Consider the following 20649-nt stretch of genomic DNA (forward strand, 5'->3'; position numbering starts at 1 on the left):
TCATTCACTAGAGGGGAGAGTGGAAAGAGTTGACTCAGCACCATGTACACATGTGGTGCAGCGCTACACTACCAACCCTGCTATGGTATGTACACTACAGACCACTCTCCAAGATCTACAGATCTATTCACATTTAGTGTGTGTGTATATGTATATATATATATTCCATTTTCATTCTTTGATTTCACATTGTCCGAATGAACTGTCCCCCTGTCTCTTCACTGCAGCTCTCAGCCCCATCAGTGCTCCACTTCGCCCCTGCAGGTGGATCCAGGCCCAGACGTCAACACAGACACACTAGATTGAACAACGTGGAAAGGGAACTCCCTCCACACAACGCTTACAACCAATCCAATGCTTCTCAATCTTCTGGGAGGAGGGTTGAAATCAGTTGCAACTCCTCAGTGTCGTGTCTCTGGAGGAAGGGTGTGGAGACAGACAGCATCACTCCTCAGTGTCGTGGCTCTGGAGGAAGGGCATGGAGACAGCGTGCTCCTGGGCCAGAGCAGCCAGCTCCTTGAGGAACTCAGAGAAGATGACGGCGCAGTAGACTGCGTTCTTCACCCTCAGAGCCTCTGCCTGCTTCTCCAGCCCCGACGCCCGGACCCACCCGGAACAGGGCACTGTGCAGCGATTGGCCGCCGTCCGTACGTGGGCCAGGGCGAGCTGGGCGGCGTGGCGTGCCCGCGTGGGGCTGTTGGTGTGGCGAAGGATCAGGTCGCCTAGTGAGGGTTTCCGGCTCTTCACTGGAAGAGAGATAGACACAGCATGTGATTAGGATAGGACAGGTAGACTGACACCACAGACAGACAGGACAGGTAGAATGACAATATACAGGATAGGACAGGTACCCTGACAAAAGACATGATAGGACAGGGCAACTGACAGACAGGATAGAACAGGTATACTGACACACACACACACACACACACACACACAGACTAGAGATCAACCAATTAATTGGAATGATCGATTAATTAAGGCCGATTTCAAGTTTTCAACAATCTGAATTTTTGGACACCGATTTTTTATTTTTTATTTTACCTTTATTTGACTAGGCAAGTCAGTTAAGAACACATTGTTATTTTCAATAACGGCCTAGGAACGATTGGGTTAACTGCTTTGTTCAGGGGCAGAACGACATTGAGTTTTACCTTGTCAGCTCAGGGATTCGTTTTGCAACCATCCGGTTACTAGTCCAATGCTCTAACCACCTGCCTTACATTGCACTCCACGAGGAGCCCCTGCGTGGCAGGCTGACTACCTGTTACGCGAGGGCAGCAAGAAGCCAAGATAAGTTGCTAGCTAGCATTAAAACGTATCTTATGAAAAACAATCAATCTTAACATAATCACTAGTTAACTACACATCGTTGATGATATTACTAGTTTATCTAGCGTGTCCCTGCGTTGCATATAATCGATGAGGTGCCTGTTAATTTCTCATCGAATCACAGCCTACTTCGCCAAACAGGTGATGACTTAGCACTGTTGTTGCACCAAACCTAACCATAAAGATCAATGCCTTTCTTGAAAATCAATACACAAGTATATATTTTTAAACCTGCATATTTAGTTAATATTGCTTGCTAACATGAATGTTTTATAATTAGGGAAATTGTGTCACTTCTCTTGCGTTTCGTGCAAGCAGTCAGGGTATATGCAGCAGTTTGGGCCGCCTGGCTCGTTGTGAACTATGGGAAGTCCATTTATTCCTAACTAAGACAAACAAAGTAATTAATTCAAAAGAATTGTACATAATTATGACGTAACACTGAAGGTTGTGCAATGTAACAGGAATATTTAAACTTAGGGATGCCACCCGTTAGATAAAATACAGAACGGTTCCGTATTTCACTGAAAGAATAAACGTTTTGTTTTCGAAATGATAGTTTCGGATTCGACCATATTAATGACTAAAGGCTCGTATTTCTGTGTGTTATTATGTTATAATTAAGTCTATGATTTGATAGAGCAGTCTGACTGAGTGATGGTAGGCACCAGCAGGCTCGTAAGCATTCATTCAAACAGCACTTTCGTGCGTTTGCCAGCAGCTCTTAGCTGTGCTTCAAGCATTGAGCTGTTTATGACTTCAAGCCTATCAACTCCCGAGATTAGGCTGGTGTAACCGATGTGAAATGGCTAGCTAGTTAGCGGGGTGCGCGCTAATTGCGTTTCAATTGGTGACGGCACTCGCTCTGGAGACTTGGAGTAGTTGTTCCCTTGCTCCGCAAGGGCAGTGGCCTTTGTGGAGCGGTGGGTAACGATGCTTCGAGGATGGCTGGGGCGGCAGGGTAGCCTAGTGGTTAGAGTGTTGGACTAGTAATTGAAAGGTTGCATGTTCAAAACCCCGAGCTGACAAGGTACAGATCTGTCGTTCTGCCCCTGAACAGGCAGTTAACCCAGTGTTCCTAGGCCATCATTGAAAATAAGAATTTGTTCTTAACTGACTTGCCTAGTTAAATAAAGGTAAAATGAAATGGCTGTTGTCGATGTGTTCCTGGTTCAAGCCCAGGTAGGGGCATGGAGAGGGACGGAAGCTATACTGTTACACTGGCAATACTAAAGTGCCTATAAGAGCATCCAATAGTCAAAGGTATAGCTCCCTTTCTAGGGAGTTTTTACTAGCCACCGTGCTCCTTCACCTGCATTGCTTGCTGTTTGGGGTTTTAGGCTGGGTTTCTGTACAGCACTTTGAGATATCAGCTGATATTTTTGGTCCTCCAATAAATCGGTATCGGCGTGGAAAATCATAATCGTTCGACCTCTACACCAGACAGAGACCGCTGCCCCGCCCGTTCGACCTCTACTACAGACATACAGTGGATAGGACAGGTAGACTTACACGACAGACATACAGGATAGGACAGGTAGACTTACACGACAGACATACAGGATAGGACAGGTAGACTGACACGACAGACATACAGGATAGGACAGGTAGACTGACACAGACAGACAGGTTAGGACAGGTAGACTTACACGACAGACATACAGGATAGGACAGGTAGACTGAAACAGACAGACAGGTTAGGACAGGTAGACTGACACAGACAGACAGGATAGGACAGGTAGACTGACACAGACAGACAGGATAGGACAGGTAGACTGACACAGACAGACAGGATAGGTAGACTGACACAGACAGACAGGATAGGACAGGTAGACTGACACAGACAGACAGGATAGGACAGGTAGACTGACAGGATAGGACAGGTAGACTGACAACAGACAGGATAGGACAGGTAGACTGACAACAGACAGGATAGGTAGACTGACAACAGACAGGATAGGACAGGTAGACTGACAACAGACAGACAGGATAGGACAGGTAGACTGACAGGATAGGACAGGTAGACTGACAACAGACAGGATAGGACAGGTAGACTGACACAGACAGACAGGATAGGACAGGTAGACTGACACAGACAGACAGGATAGGTAGACTGACACAGACAGACAGGATAGGACAGGTAGACTGACACAGACAGACAGGATAGGACAGGTAGACTGACAGGATAGGACAGGTAGACTGACAACATACAGGATAGGACAGGTAGACTGACAACAGACAGGATAGGACAGGTAGACTGACAACAGACAGGATAGGACAGGTAGACTGACAACAGACAGACAGGATAGGACAGGTAGACTGACAGGATAGGACAGGTAAACTGACAACAGACAGGATAGGACAGGACAGGTAGACTGACAGGATAGGACAGGTAAACTGACAACAGACAGGATAGGACAGGTAGACTGACAACAGACAGGATAGGACAGGTAGACTGACAACAGACAGGATAGGACAGGTAGACTGACAGGATAGGACAGGTAGACTGACAACAGACAGGATAGGACAGGTAGACTGACAACAGACAGGATAGGACAGGTAGACTGACAACAGACAGGATAGGACAGGTAGACTGACACAGACAGACAGGATAGGACAGGTAGACTGACAGGATAGGACAGGTAGACTGACAGGATAGGACAGGTAAACTGACACAGACAGACAGGATAGGACAGGTAGACTGACACAGACAGACAGGATAGGACAGGTAGACTGACAGGATAGGACAGGTAGACTGACAGGATAGGACAGGTAAACTGACACAGACAGACAGGATAGGACAGGTAGACTGACACAGACAGACAGGATAGGACAGGTAGACTGACAGGATATGACAGGTAGACTGACAACAGACAGGATAGGACAGGTAGACTGACAACAGACAGGATAGGACAGGTAGACTGACAACAGACAGGATAGGACAGGTAGACTGACAACAGACAGGATAGGACAGGTAGACTGACAACAGACAGGATAGGACAGGTAGACTGACACAGACAGACAGGATAGGACAGGTAGACTGACAGGATAGGACAGGTAGACTGACAGGATAGGACAGGTAAACTGACACAGACAGACAGGATAGGACAGGTAGACTGACACAGACAGACAGGATAGGACAGGTAGACTGACAGGATAGGACAGGTAGACTGACAGGATAGGACAGGTAAACTGACACAGACAGACAGGATAGGACAGGTAGACTGACACAGACAGACAGGATAGGACAGGTAGACTGACAACAGACAGACAGGATAGGACAGGTAGACAGACAGGATAGGACAGGTAGACTGACAACAGACAGACAGGATAGGACAGGTAGACAGACAGGATAGGACAGGTAGACTGACAACAGACAGGATAGGACAGGTAGACTGACAACAGACAGGATAGGACAGGTAGACTGACAACAGACAGGATAGGACAGGTAGACTGACAACAGACAGGATAGGACAGGTAGACTGACAACAGACAGGATAGGACAGGTAGACTGACAACAGACAGGATAGGACAGGTAGACTGACAACAGACAGGATAGGACAGGTAGACTTACACGACAGACATACAGGTTAGGACAGGTAGACTGACACGACAGACAGGTTAGGACAGGTAGACTTACACGACAGACATACAGGATAGGACAGGTAGACTGACACAGACAGACAGGATAGGACAGGTAGACTGACAGGATAGGACAGGTAGACTGACAACAGACAGGATAGGACAGGTAGACTGACAACAGACAGGATAGGACAGGTAGACTTACACGACAGACATACAGGTTAGGACAGGTAGACTGACACGACAGACAGGTTAGGACAGGTAGACTGACAGGATAGGACAGGTAGACTGACAACAGACAGGATAGGACAGGTAGACTGACAACAGACAGGATAGGACAGGTAGACTGACAACAGACAGGATAGGACAGGTAGACTGACAACAGACAGGATAGGACAGGTAGACTGACAACAGACAGGATAGGACAGGTAGACTTACACGACAGACATACAGGTTAGGACAGGTAGACTGACACGACAGACAGGTTAGGACAGGTAGACTTACACGACAGACATACAGGATAGGACAGGTAGACTGACAGACAGACAGGATAGGACAGGTAGACTGACACAGACAGACAGGATAGGACAGGTAGACTGACAGGATAGGACAGGTAGACTGACAACAGACAGGATAGGACAGGTAGACTGACAACAGACAGGATAGGACAGGTAGACTGACAACAGACAGGATAGGACAGGTAGACTTACACGACAGACATACAGGTTAGGACAGGTAGACTGACACGACAGACAGGTTAGGACAGGTAGACTTACACGACAGACATACAGGATAGGACAGGTAGACTGACACAGACAGACAGGATAGGACAGGTAGACTGACAACAGACAGACAGGATAGGACAGGTAGACTGACAACAGACAGACAGGATAGGACAGGTAGACTGACAACATACTGACAGGATAGGACAGGTAGACTGACACAGACAGACAGGATAGGACAGGTAGACTGACAGGATAGGACAGGTAGACTGACAACAGACAGGATAGGACAGGTAGACTGACAACAGACAGGATAGGACACGTAGACTGACAACAGACAGGATAGGACAGGTAGACTGACAACAGACAGGATAGGACAGGTAGACTGACAGACAGGATAGGACAGGTAGACTTACACGACAGACATACAGGTTAGGACAGGTAGACTGACACGACAGACAGGTTAGGACAGGTAGACTTACACGACAGACATACAGGATAGGACAGGTAGACTTACACGACAGACATACAGGATAGGACAGGTAGACTGACACAGACAGACAGGATAAGACAGGTAGACTGACACAGACAGACAGGATAGGACAGGTAGACTGACAACAGACAGGATAGGACAGGTAGACTGACAACAGACAGGATAAGACAGGTAGACTGACAACAGACAGGATAGGACAGGTAGACTGACAACAGACAGGATAGGACAGGTAGACTGACAACAGACAGGATAGGACAGGTAGACTGACACAGACAGACAGGATAGGACAGGTAGACTGACAGGATAGGACAGGTAGACTGACAACAGACAGGATAGGACAGGTAGACTGACAACAGACAGGATAGGACAGGTAGACTGACACAGACAGACAGGATAGGACAGGTAGACTGACAGGATAGGACAGGTAGACTGACAACAGACAGGATAGGACAGGTAGACTGACAACAGACAGGATAGGACAGGTAGACTGACAACAGACAGACAGGATAGGACAGGTAGACTGACAACAGACAGGATAGGACAGGTAGACTGACACAGACAGGATAGGACAGGTAGACTGACACAGACAGGATAGGACAGGTAGACTGACACAGACAGGATAGGACAGGTAGACTGACACAGACAGACAGGATAGGACAGGTAGACTGACACAGACAGACAGGATAGGACAGGTAGACTGACAGGATAGGACAGGTAGACTGACAACAGACAGGATAGGACAGGTATACTGACAACAGACAGGATAGGACAGGTAGACTGACAACAGACAGGATAGGACAGGTAGACTGACAACAGACAGACAGGATAGGACAGGTAGACTGACACAGACAGACAGGATAGGACAGGTAGACTGACACAGACAGACAGGATAGGACAGGTAGACTGACAACAGACAGGATAGGACAGGTAGACTGACACAGACAGGATAGGACAGGTAGACTGACAACAGACAGGATAGGACAGGTAGACTGACACAGACAGACAGGATAGGACAGGTAGACTGACACAGACAGACAGGATAGGACAGGTAGACTGACACAGACAGACAGGATAGGACAGGTAGACTGACAACAGACAGGATAGGACAGGTAGACTGACACAGACAGACAGGATAGGACAGGTAGACTGACAGGATAGGACAGGTAGACTGACAACAGACAGGATAGGACAGGTAGACTGACAACAGACAGGATAGGACAGGTAGACTGACAACAGACAGGATAGGACAGGTAGACTGACAACAGACAGGATAGGACAGGTAGACTGACAACAGACAGGATAGGACAGGTAGACTGACAACAGACTGACAGGATAGGACAGGTAGACTGACACAGACAGACAGGATAGGACAGGTAGACTGACACAGACAGACAGGATAGGACAGGTAGACTGACACAGACAGACAGGATAGGACAGGTAGACTGACAACAGACAGGATAGGACAGGTAGACTGACAACAGACAGGATAGGACAGGTAGACTGACAACAGACAGGATAGGACAGGTAGACTGACAACAGACAGGATAGGACAGGTAGACTGACAACAGACAGGATAGGACAGGTAGACTGACAACAGACAGGATAGGACAGGTAGACTGACAACAGACAGGATAGGACAGGTAGACTGACAACAGACAGGATAGGACAGGTAGACTGACAACAGACAGGATAGGACAGGTAGACTGACAGGATAGGACAGGTAGACTGACAACAGACAGGATAGGACAGGTAGACTGACACAGACAGACAGGATAGGACAGGTAGACTGACAGGATAGGACAGGTAGACTGACAACAGAAGAGAAGTAAATAACCCAAAACATGTCAGACCACCTTTTTTTAAACATTTTCTACTATTTATATTTATATATATATATTCACTTTTACCCCTTTTTCTTCCTAATTTCGTGATATCCAATTTGTAGTTCCAGACTTGTTCCATCGCTGCAACTCCCGTACGGATTAGGGAGAGATCGAAGGTCGAGAGCCAAGCGTCTTCCAAAACACGACCCCGCCAAGCCGCTCTGCTTCTTGATACACTGCTCGCTTAACCTGGAAGCCAGCCGCACCAATGTGTCGGAGGAAACACCGTCCAGCTGTCGACCGAAGTCAGCGTGCATGCGCCCGGCACGCCACAAGTAGTTGCTAGAGCGCGAGGAGACCCCAGCCGGCCAAACCCTCCCCTAACCCGGACGGCGCTGGGCCCACCCACCCATTAGAACGCTGCACCGCCCATTAGAACGCTGCACCGCCCATTAGAACGCTGCACCGCCCATTAGAACGCTGCACCGCCCATTAGAACGCTGCACCGCCCATTAGAACGCTGCACCGCCCATTAGAACGCTGCACCGCCCATTAGAACGCTGCACCGCCATCTGGCAGATATAGACATGGTTTCACAATTTGTATTTTTACCTTTATTTAAACTAGGCAAGTCAGTTAAGAACAAATTCTTAATTACAATGATGGCCTAACCTGGGCAAACCCGAATGACGCTGGGACTATTGGACTCCCAATCACAGCCGGTTGTGACACAGCCTGGATTTGAACCAGGGTGTCTGTAGTGACGCCTCTATCGCCGAGATGCAGTGTCTTAGACCACCACTCGGCTGCCTTTAACTGTTTTGTATATGTGGCCAGAACACAGACCTTTTGAGCCTGATTCACCCTAGTGAGGAGATGTGTATCTTGATAAAATGTAATAATCTCATCTGCTGCCTACCCTATCCAGTAACCCTGTGAACAGAACAGATGACCCGATTTTCCCCAATCACAGCCTGTCTTGCATTATTCATTCTCTCTAGCACTCCCATGGGCTACTATACACTGTGTGTGTCTGTCTGCATGTGTCCGTGGCCCTCTCACTCACCCAGAGAATCAGAGCGTGCAGTGTGGGCATCCCCATGGGTGAGTCCGTCCAGTCCACCTTGCCCCTGGCAGCCAGGTAGCGCTGGGCTTTCTTCAGCATGGCAGGGAAATCCTCATGGGACGCTGCAAACGTCTCGATGCGGCTCTTCACTGAGCCCAGGACCTGAAGGAGTGAGAGAGAGGAGAGAGAGGAGGCAGGGGAGAGAAAGAGGAGAGGAGGCATGGGAGAGAGAAGAGAGAGGAGGCGGGGGGGGGAGAAGAGAGAGGAGGCCGGAGAGAGAGAGAGGAGGCCGGAGAGAGAGAGGAGGCCGGAGAGAGAGAGGAGAGGAGAGGCGGGGGAGAGAGAGGGAGAGGAGGCCGGGGGAGAGAGAGGAGAGGAGGCCGGGGAGAGAGAGAGGAGAGGAGGCCGGGGAGAGAGAGAAGAGGAGAGAAGAGGCCGGGGAGAGAGAGAGAAGAGAGAGGAGGGAGGAGAGAGAGAAGAGAGAGGAGGTAGGGGAGAGAGAGAAGAGAGAGGAGGCCGGGGAGAGAGAAGAGAGAGGGAGGCCGGGGAGAGAGAAGAGAGAGGAGGCAGGGGAGAGAGAGAGGAGAGAGGAGGCAGGGGTGAGAGAGAGGCGAGAGAGGAGGCAGGGGAGAGAGAGAGGCGAGAGAGGAGGCAGGGGAGAGAGAGAGGAGGCAGGGGGAGAGAGAGAGGGGGGAGAGAGAGGGAGGCCGGGGAGAGAGAGAGGAGAGAGAGGAGGCCGGGAGAGAGAGAGGAGAGGAGGCGGGGAGAGAAAGAGAGAGAGGAGGCCGGGAGAGAGAGAGAGAGAGAGAGAGAGAGAGAGGAGGCGGGGGAGAGAGAGGAGAGGAGGCCGGAAAGAGAGAGAGGAGAGGAGGCAGGAAAGAGAGAGAGGAGAGGAGGCAGGAAAGAGAGAGAGGAGAGGAGGCAGGGGAGAGAGAAGAGAGAGGAGGCATGGGAGAGAGAAGAGAGAGGAGGCGGGGGGGAGAGAGAGAGGAGGCGGAGAGAGAGAGGAGGCCGGAGAGAGAGAGAGGAGAGGAGGCCGGGGAGAGAGAGGAGAGGGAGGCCGGGGGAGAGAGAGGAGAGGAGGCCGGGGAGAGAGAGAGGAGAGGAGGCCGGGGAGAGAGAGAGAAGAGAGAGGAGGGAGGAGAGAGAGAGGAGAGAGAGGAGGCCGGGGAGAGAGAGAGAAGAGGAGAGAAGAGGCCGGGGAGAGAGAGAGAAGAGAGAGGAGGGAGGAGAGAGAGAAGAGAGAGGAGGCCGGGGAGAGAGAAGAGAGAGGAGGCAGGGGAGAGAGAGAAGAGAGAGGAGGCAGGGGAGAGAGAGAAGAGAGAAGAGGCAGGGGAGAGAGAGAAGAGAGAAGAGGGAGGGGAGAGAGAGAGAAGAGAGAAGAGGCAGGGGAGAGAGAGAAGAGAGAAGAGGCAGGGGAGAGAGAGAAGAGAGAAGAGGCAGGGGAGAGAGAGAAGAGAGAAGAGGCAGGGGAGAGAGAGAAGAGAGAAGAGGCAGGGGAGAGAGAGAAGAGAGAAGAGGCAGGGGAGAGAGAGAAGAGAGAAGAGGCAGGGGAGAGAGAGAAGAGAGAAGAGGCAGGGGAGAGAGAGAAGAGGCAGGGGAGAGAGAGAAGAGGCAGGGGAGAGAGAGAAGAGAGAAGAGGCAGGGGAGAGAGAGAAGAGAGAAGAGGCAGGGGAGAGAGAGAGAGAGAGAAGAGGCAGGGGAGAGAGAGAAGAGAGAAGAGGCAGGGGAGAGAGAGAAGAGAGAAGAGGCAGGGGAGAGAGAGAAGAGAGAAGAGGCAGGGGAGAGAGAGAAGAGAGAAGAGGCAGGGGAGAGAGAGAAGAGAGAAGAGGCAGGGGAGAGAGAGAGAGAAGAGGCAGGGGGAGAGAGAGAGAGAAGAGGCAGGGGAGAGAGAGAGAGAAGAGGGCAGGGGAGAGAGAGAGAGAAGAGGCAGGGGGAGAGAGAGAGAGAAGAGGCAGGGGAGAGAGAGAGAGAAGAGAAAGGAGGCCGGGGAGAGAGAGAGAAGAGAAAGGAGGCCGGGGAGAGAGAGAGAAGAGAAAGGAGGCCGGGGAGAGAGAGAGAAGAGAAAGGAGGCCGGGGAGAGAGAGAGAGAAGAGGCAGGGGAGAGAGAGAGAGAAGAGGCAGGGAGAGAGAGAGAGAAGAGAAAGGAGGCCGGGGGAGAGAGAGAAGAAGTAGGTGAGAAAGAGAAGAGAGGGGGCAGGGGAGAGAGAGGAGGCAGGGGAGAGAGAGGAGGCAGGGGAGAGAGGGAGGCAGGGGAGAGAGAGGAGGCAGGGGAGAGAGAGGGAGAGAGAAGAGGCAGGGGAGAGAGAGAGAAGAGGCAGGGGAGAGAGAGAGAGAAGAGGCAGGGAGAGAGAGAGAGAAGAGGCAGGGGAGAGAGAGAGAAGAGGCAGGGGAGAGAGAGAGAAGAGGCAGGGGAGAGAGAGAGAGAAGAGGCAGGGGAGAGAGAGAGAGAAGAGAAAGGAGGCCGCGGAGAGAGAGAAGAGAGAGGAAGTAGGTGAGAGAGAGGAGAGAGGAGAGAGAGAAGAGAGGGGGCAGGGGAGAGAGAGATGGCAGGGGAGAGAGAGATGGCAGGGGAGAGAGAGGGGGCAGGGGAGAGAGAGGGGGCAGGGGAGAGAGAGGGAGGCAGGGGGAGAGAGAGGAGGCAGGGGGAGAGAGGAGGCAGGGGGAGAGAGGGAGGCAGGGGGAGAGAGGGAGGCAGGGGGGAGAGAGGAGGCAGGGGGGAGAGAGGAGGCAGGGGGGAGAGAGGAGGCAGGGGAGAGAGAGGACGCAGGGGAGAGAGAGGAGGCAGGGGAGGGAAGCAAGGTTAGGGAACATAGTGATCCTTCCTATCAGTATCACATGCTGACCAGTCCCTCGTTCACGTGCACCATCACATGCATGTTGATTTTGTCCCCCCACACCAGACATGATCAGGTTGAAATATCAAAACGAACTCTGAACCAACTAAATTAATTTGGGGACAGGTCAAAAAGCATTGAACATTCATGTCCATTTGTCTAGCTTGCTGTTGCCAGCACATTTTGTCCTGGGATATAAACATTGGGTTGATATTTTAGCTGAAATGCACAAGGTCCTCTACTCTGACAATGAATCCACAGATAAAAGGGTAAACTGAGTTAGTTTCTAGTGATCTCTCCTCCTTCAGGCTTCTTCTTCTTCTTTGGACTTTATATGGTGGGTGGTGCATTACCACCACCAACTGGACTGGAGTGTGGACCTCAGTTCATCTTTCAAATCACCCACGTGGGTATATGCTCCTAAAAACCAATGAGATGGGAGAGGCGGGACTTAGAATCCAGTTCTATTTCAGCACCTGGCTATGGAGATGCTCGTTGACGAGCTCGAGCAGTGTGGGTGCAATGTTCGAATAACAATGATTGTACATTTATTTTTCAACGCTTGCGCACTTGACGCTAGCGGTGTGGTCAGCATATGAGAGATGAGACGCTGGGTTCGAGTTAGGGAACATAGTGATGTCTTCCTACCTGTATGAGAGACTTGAAACTGGGTTCGAGTTAGGGAACATAGTGATGTCTTCCTACCTGTATAAGAGACTTGGCGCTGGGTTCGAGTTAGGGAACATAGTGATATCTTCCTACCTGTATGAGAGACTTGAAACTGGGTTCGAGTTAGGGAACATAGTGATGTCTTCCTACCTGTATAAGAGACTTGGCGCTGGGTTCGAGTTAGGGAACATAGTGATGTCTTCCTACCTGTATGAGAGACTTGACACTGGGTTCGAGTTAGGGAACATAGTGATATCTTCCTACCTGTATGAGAGACTTGGCGCTGGGTTCGAGTTAGGGAACATAGTGATGTCTTCCTACCTGTATAAGAGACTTGGCGCTGGGTTCGAGTTAGGGAACATAGTGATGTCTTCCTACCTGTATGAGAGACTTGACACTGGGTTTGAGTTAGGGAACATAGTGATGTCTTCCTACCTGTATAAGAGACTTGATGCTGGGTTCGAGTTAGGGAACATAGTGATGTCTTCCTACCTGTATGAGAGACTTGACGCTGGGCTGGAACACCATGTTGGTGTTGAGGAGGAAAGATCGGAGCAGGGGTTGAGGGTAGCAGGCGAGCTGGCCCAGAATACCCGTCAACAGGATGTTAACATACAGAGAGTTCTGGAGCATGTTTTCCAGCTTGGCAAACAGAACCACCATGAATGGACCTGCAGGGGAGGCGCGAGAGAGAGCGATAGAGTGGGGGAGCCAGAGAGAGAGGGAGAGATATTTTGTTTATTTGAAACGGGGACAAAATGTACAACAAAACACGTCTCAGAAGTGAGAAGTGAGACGTTGCAGCAGATTTAGCCAACAGTTCATTTCCCTGGGGGAGAAACCAGAGAGCGAGGAAGATAGAGGGAAGGAGACAGAGGAGAGCGAGGGAGAGGGGGAAAGAGAGAGGAGAGCGAGGGAGAGGGGGAAAGAGAGAGGAGAGCGATGGAAAGGGGGAAAGAGAGGAGAGCGAGGGAAAGGGGGAAAGAGAGAGGGGAGCGAGGAAGAGAGAATGGAGGGAGGGAAGGTGTACATGCACACTAATGGAAGTCAAGATCCAACAAGAAAAAAAAAAAAAAAACAGGCAACAAAACAAGACTAAATATCAAAAGGAAGGAACGGTCTACATTAATTTCCTGTGTAACGCCATCCAACATCAAAAGAGGAAGTCAACCAAAAGAAAACATCAAACCAACATCAAAATAATTTAAGAAATGGAGCAGCATCCAACCCTCGAGCACCAATTTAAAATATGAGAACATCTTAACACACATAAGCAAGTAAACAGCAGATAAACAGAAAACAACATCATCTAATACACAAAAACCCTGCTGCTCCCTGGTGGTCTTTCTCACCTGTGTAGGGCTGAGTGGATGGCTGTCCTAGAGGCCTGAACACCCCCACAACCCCGCTCCCCATCAGGTCAGCGTCCAGGGGAGAGGGGGGCGGTGGTTCCCCTGAGTGGGGTTCTCTGGTGGTCTCTTCCAGCTGTCTGAGCAGCCCCACCCCTCTGCTCCTCTCCCTCACCCTCTCCTCCAGCTCCCGGAGTTCCTGGGTGAAGGCCTCGATGCTGATGCCCTGGCCGTTTGAGTCCCCAGGCCCCTGCTGGCCCCCCTCCCCCGGTCCAGCCCCATCCAGGAGCTCAGAGATCAGTCGCTCCACTGCTTCTGACTGGTTAAAGAGCATTGCCTCTGGAGGTCCCGATCCAGGGCTGGATGCTGCAGCACGGAGGGTCAGCCTGTCGTTGGAGGAGTTGGTACGGGGTTCTGAGAGCAGTGAAGCAGACGGAGTCTGGGTGTGACTCGGTTTGTGTGGTGGAAGACCTCTGGAGCTTTCCGCAGCCCCACTCCCATTCCCTTCACTGTAGAAGCCCTGTAGGGACCCGCAGGACTGGGCAGGGCAGGCACTCACCTCCCATTCTGACTAGAGTCCCCCAGCAGGGTGCCGCTGCTCGCCCAACTCTCTTCACCTTCTTAACCTCCATCCCTCCATCCTGGCTGTCCCTACAGCTGTCCCCTGCCCCCCAACAACGTCCCATTGATGATGGCCTGCTGAGCGCCCTTGGTGGGGGGCGGAGCGGAGGTGGGGAACAGCAGAGGGGTCAGGGAGGGAGGCAGAATCAGGAGGGAGATGGAGAGGTTTGGGGAGGGGGACATCCTCTCTCTGCAGGCTGCGTTTCTTGGTGCGGGGCGTGAGGCTGATACAGCTGTTCTCACCGATGGTGACGTCCCACTCTCCACTGTCCCTCTCTGTACTGCTCCACTCTGACCGCGCCGCTGCCACCACCGCTGCCCTCTGCTGGCCGGGGGAGGTACTACCACCCTGCTGGAAGGAGAAGTGCTCTGGGAACATGGCCAGGGAGGGGTTGGAGGTGGGGGGCGGGGGTGGTAGAGGCGCCGCGTGGGTGAGGGGTCCTCTCCGTCGTAGGGGGCTGACCAGTTCCGGCAGGCCCAGGAGCACAGCTCTACCCCTACGGGCGTCCCTGAGGTACTCCAGGTACCCCGACTCCCAGTCCAGCCCCTCTGGGACGGGGTGCATGGGGCTGTCTGGGGACAGGGGGTGTTGGGGGCCGGCACCGGGCGACGCAGGGGACCCGTCTCGGTGGGGAGGGGGTGCAGGGCCCCTCCTCCAGTGCTCTGCTGGCGCATGAAGAGGGCCAAGCGGGATGGAGTGCTGGGTTTGTGGTGTACTGGAGACTCTGAGCTGGGGCTGTTCAGGACTACAGACAGACAGACAGAGGGAGGAACATTAGTCATGATTCTACTTTATATATATATATATATATATATATATATATATATATATATATATATATATATATATATATATATATATATATATATAAGTAGTGAGTCAAACAAGAGAGTCATTGTGTAACATAATGCAACTTACAAATAAACATGTTTTTTATTTTATTTTTTCTAAATATGCCCATAGTTACCTTTTTATTTTGTATTATTTCATAATATATTGAATTTGGCCTTCACCACTATAGCCCATAGAAACACATTAAATAACACATTCACAAATGGTAAAAAAAATATATATATATATTCCTTGTGATTTCTTTTTGGACTAAGGTTTTGAAGTGTCTGTTCATTAGCCTAGTGGTTAGAGCATTGGGTCAGTAAACGAAAGGTTGTTGGATCGAATCCGCGAACCGACAAGTTAAAAATCTGTCGTTCTACCCCTGAGAAAGGCAGTTCCCTTCAATGTTCCCTGGGTGCGGTCAATGTCGATTATGGCACCCCCCCCCCCACACCTCTGTGATTCAGAGCGGTTGGGTTAAATGTACAAAACGACTAGGTATCCCCCCCTTTCACTAAATCTAGGAAATATAAGATCAGCAAATTCATATGTTTTTAACCCCAAAACTACTTCCATTAACGTGTATGGGTTACCGTCAGACGAGTCCCGTGACACGTTTGTGAGAGTCTCCCCTTTCCACAGTGGGGTCATCTTAGTTTTAGAAACCTAACGGTTCAGACGCAACAGACAGAAGTTGGCACGTCAGCGCCGCTACCGACCTCAGACGAGTCCCGTGTGGCTAGCTCTCTTTCCTTCCTTTCCTAGCTCTCTTTCCTACCTTTCCTAGCTTCCTACAGGCCTCTCTCATCTTTTTAAGTGGGAGAACATGCACAATTGGTGGCTGACTAAATACTTTTTTAGCCCCACTGTATATATTTTAAACATTGATAAAAAAAATAACAAAATATCTCCATAAAACTTCATAATGACAACGTGTAGTTAAAATTGAAGTTCAACTCTTGTCCAAATCTTTAACACAGCACAATGGTTTAAAACACACACCGTTTCTTATGCTTGTCTTGTGTTTTGAAAAAAAAGGGTACATTGTAAGTTAATCTGGATAAGAGCATCTGCTCGAATGAGTGAAATGTTGAAACCGTGGTTAGTCGCCAGTCAGTCAAGTTACCTTTACCCCAAAGGGCAGGTTCTTCCTCCCGCTCAGCAGAGGGCGCTGTGCTCAGACGGCAGCAGTCTGGGATAAGGGACAGGAACTTGTCAGCTGATTTACCATAGAGATCAGTGTCCCTGATGGCACGCCTCTGACTCAACATCACATGGGTGCAGGGCAGCAGATACCTGTCATGAAAATAAGAGCGTCTGCTAAATGACTTAAATGTAAATGTAAATGTAAAATAATAATAGATTTAATTTATATACTGTTTTTTCGTTACAAGTAGAATCTTAAAAAGATGCAGTAAGAAAACAATACACTGTTACATTCTCAGTAGTAGCAGCAACACACACACACACAGTTTCTACCTGAGAACGAGCTGCAACATGAGGTCTTCACAGTTGAGAGAGAGCAGAGTCCTAAACAGGCTCAAAGACACCATACACAGCTGTAGGAGAAAAACAGCAGAACATTAGACAAAGCTGTAGGAGAGAAATAACAGAACATTAGACAGCTGTAGGAGAGAAACCGCAGAACATTAGACACAGCTGTAGGAGAGAAACAGCAGAACATTAGACACAGCTGTAGGAGAGAAATAACAGAACATTAGACAGCTGTAGGAGAGAAACAGCAGAACATTAGACAGCTGTAGGAGAGAAACAGCAAAACATTAGACAAAGCTGTAGGAGAGAAACAGCAGAACATTAGACAGCTGTAGGAGAGAAACCGCAGAACATTAGACACAGCTGTAGGAGAGAAACAGCAGAACATTAGACACAGCTGTAGGAGAGAAATAACAGAACATTAGACAGCTGTAGGAGAGAAACAGCAGAACATTAGACACAGCTGTAGGAGAGAAACAGCTGTAGGAGAGAAACAGCTGTAGGAGAGAAACAGCAGCACATTAGACACCGCTGTAGGAGAGAAACAGCTGTAGGAGAGAAACAACAGAACATTAGACACAGCTGTAGGAGAGAAACAGCTGTAGGAGAGAAACAGCTGTAGGAGAGAAACAACAGAACATTAGACACAGCTGTAGGAGAGAAACAGCAGAACATTAGACACAGCTGTAGTAGAGAAACAGCAGAACATTAGAAACAGCTGTAGGAGAGAAACTGCAGAACATTAGACACAGCTGTAGGAGAGAAACAGCTGTAGGAGAGAAACAGCAGTACATTAGACAGCTGTAGGAGAGAAACAGCAGAACATTAGACACAGCTGTAGGAGAGAAACAGCAGAACATTAGACAGCTGTAGGAGAGAAAAAGCAGAACATTAGACACAGCTGTAGGAGAGAAACAACAGAACATTAGACACAGCTGTAGGAGAGAAACAGCAGAACATTAGACACAGCTGTAGGAGAGAAACAGCTGTAGGAGAGAAACAGCAGAACATTAGACACAGCTGTAGGAGAGAAACAGCAGAACATTAGACACAGCTGTAGGAGAGAAACAGCAGAACATTAGACAGCTGTAGGAGAGAAACAGCAGAACATTAGACACAGCTGTAGGAGAGAAACAGCAGAACATTAGACACAGCTGTAGGAGAGAAACAGCAGAACATTAGACAGCTGTAGGAGAGAAATAGCAGAACATTAGACAAAGCTGTAGGAGAGAAACAGCAGAACATTAGACAGCTGTAGGAGAGAAACAGCAGAACATTAGACACAGCTGTAGGAGAGAAACAGCTGAACATTAGACAAAGCTGTAGGAGAGAAAAACAGCAGAACATTAGACAGCTGTAGGAGAGAAACAACAGAACATTAGACACAGCTGTAGGAGAGAAACAGAAGAACATTAGACACAGCTGTAGGAGAGAAACAGCAGAACATTAGACACAGCTGTTGGAGAGAAACAGCAGAACATTAGACACAGCTGTAGGAGAGAAACAGAAGAACATTAGAAACAGCTGTAGTAGAGAAACAGCAGAACATTAGACACAGCTGTAGGAGAGAAACAGCAGAACATTAGACAAAGCTGTAGGAGAGAAACAGCTGTAGGAGAGAAAAACAGCAGAACATTACTTACTCCATTTTACTTACTACAACTGATATGGATGTGGTTGTCTCACCTAGCTACCTTTCGATGGCACTAACTGTACGTGGCTTTAGAGAAGATGGTCTGCTAAATGACTGAAAAATGTCAACTTCTCCCTCTCACTCCCAGAGAACCCCCAGTACTGTACACTCACAAACACAACATAGTACTGACCCTCGAGTTGCTGCTGATGCGCGTTAGCAACGTGTCCAGGATGGTGTCGTTGTCGTGGCGATGCATGAGGATAAAACGCAGGAAGGCTTTAAGGAGAGACGTTTCCGTGACGCTGCGCAGGAACAGGTCCAGGTAGGTTGTACTGGCTATCATCTCATCTACAGATGACTGGGAGGGGGGAGGGGGGGGGATGATACATATTACAATAAACTATTCTGTTGTTGGCAGCCAAAATTACATGTTTTAACGAGAAGAGTAATAAAATCAAGTTTTTGAGCGTCGTCTCCGACTGGCTACAATTTTTTTAAACTAGCTAATAAATTCAATCAATCAGCTCAGGCTAGCCAATCAGAGAGTCCCCCCCTCTACCTTGTGTAGGGCGGGTCCCATGACAGGGACCAGGAAGCCGTTGTGAACATAGTCGACCAGCTGTCTGCGGACCAGGGGGTGAGCCACCTGAATGACAGCGTTACAGAACTCCAGAGAGTTCATGAAGAGCACCAGAGAGGACACGCCCATCCAGTCCTCCCTGCGCAGAGCGTGCCAGTCATCCCCCCGTACCTCTATCTTCCTCGGCAGGGAGGAGTAGAGAGCACTGAGGCCCGTGGCCAGCACCTGGAGGGGGGGAAGAGGTCAGTGGATGTTTAGGACTAAATTAAGAGGTGAAATATTCATTTTGACAAGGCTGAACATGTGTCAAATATAAGGGAAAGCAGGCATGTGTGTCAGCTACACATCACTAACATTCTGCGGGAAATACTAACAGTCCATGTATTAATGATGTATTTTCTGATAAAATAAAGGAGGGAGAAAGAGGACATTTCTGGGAGATATACACATGCATTGGAAAACAGGTCTCAGGACAGTGTCTCCAGGCAAATGTGTTCCCCATTTCATCTGAAAAACAGTCTCTGGTTTAATAACACCACAGCCCCTTGGAGAACAGCTAGCCAACACAGACAGTCCTGTGGACAGCATTTCTTTACAGCAACTGGCAGCAAAAAAAGCGTTTTTGGAGCAAAAATATTACATTTGCCCCTCCAAGTTATATATATATATATATATAAAAAAAAAGTTATTTTATATACATACACACAAAACGCATGTGTTATGGCTTTTCAACCTCCAGCCATATGGTGGATTCAGAGTTATCTATCAAATAGAACTCAAAGGGTTTTCTTTAATGGAAGCGTCTCTAATGCCAAACATGTCAAATGTGGTGTACCGCAGGTCAGCTCTCTAGGCCCTCTACTCTTTTCTATTTTTACCAATGACCTGCCACTGGCATTGAACAAAGCATGTGTGTCCATGTATGCTTATGATTCAACCATATATGCATCAGCATCCACAGCTAATGAGGTCACTGAGACAATTAACAAAGAATTGCAGTATTTTTTGAAATGGGTGGCCAGTAATAAACTGGTCCTGAACATCTCTAAAACTAAGAGCATTGTATTTGGTACAAACCTCAGCTGAATCTGGTAATGAATGGTTTGGCTGTTGACTCTGACTCTGAAAAACACCAAAAGAAAGATGCACAGGGTCCCTGCTCATCTGCGTGAACGTGCCTAAGGCATGCTGCAAGGAGGCATGAGGACTATAGATAATTAACTGTACTGTCCGTACTGTGAGACGCCTATAAGACAGCGCTACAGGGAGACAGGACGGACAGCTGATCGTCCTCGCAGCAGCAGACCACATGTAAAAAACACCTGCACACGATCGATACATCCGAACATCACACCTGTGGGAGAGGTACAGGATGGCAACAACAACTGCCCGAGTTACCACTGCAGCCGCCCCGTTGCTGACGTCAGCCGGCCTGCTGGCGTCAGCCGCCCCGTGCTGACGTCAGCCGCCCCTGCGGCCTGCTGACGTCAGCCGCCCCGTTACACCGGCCTGCTGACGTCAGCCGCCCCGTTACACCGGCCTGCTGACGTCAGCCGCCCCGTTACACCGGCCTGCTGACGTCAGCCGCCCCGTTACACCGGCCTGCTGAC

General features: G+C 49.4%; 1 pseudogene; it reads right to left on the reverse strand.

Moving 5' to 3' along the window:
- Positions 1-399: 399 nt before the first annotated feature.
- Positions 400-19264, reverse strand: LOC135535885 (FHF complex subunit HOOK-interacting protein 1B-like; annotated as a pseudogene).
- Positions 19265-20649: the final 1385 nt, after the last annotated feature.

The sequence above is a fragment of the Oncorhynchus masou genome, unplaced genomic scaffold (genome assembly GCF_036934945.1).
Source record: "Oncorhynchus masou masou isolate Uvic2021 unplaced genomic scaffold, UVic_Omas_1.1 unplaced_scaffold_5271, whole genome shotgun sequence".
Classification (NCBI taxonomy): domain Eukaryota; kingdom Metazoa; phylum Chordata; class Actinopteri; order Salmoniformes; family Salmonidae; genus Oncorhynchus; species Oncorhynchus masou.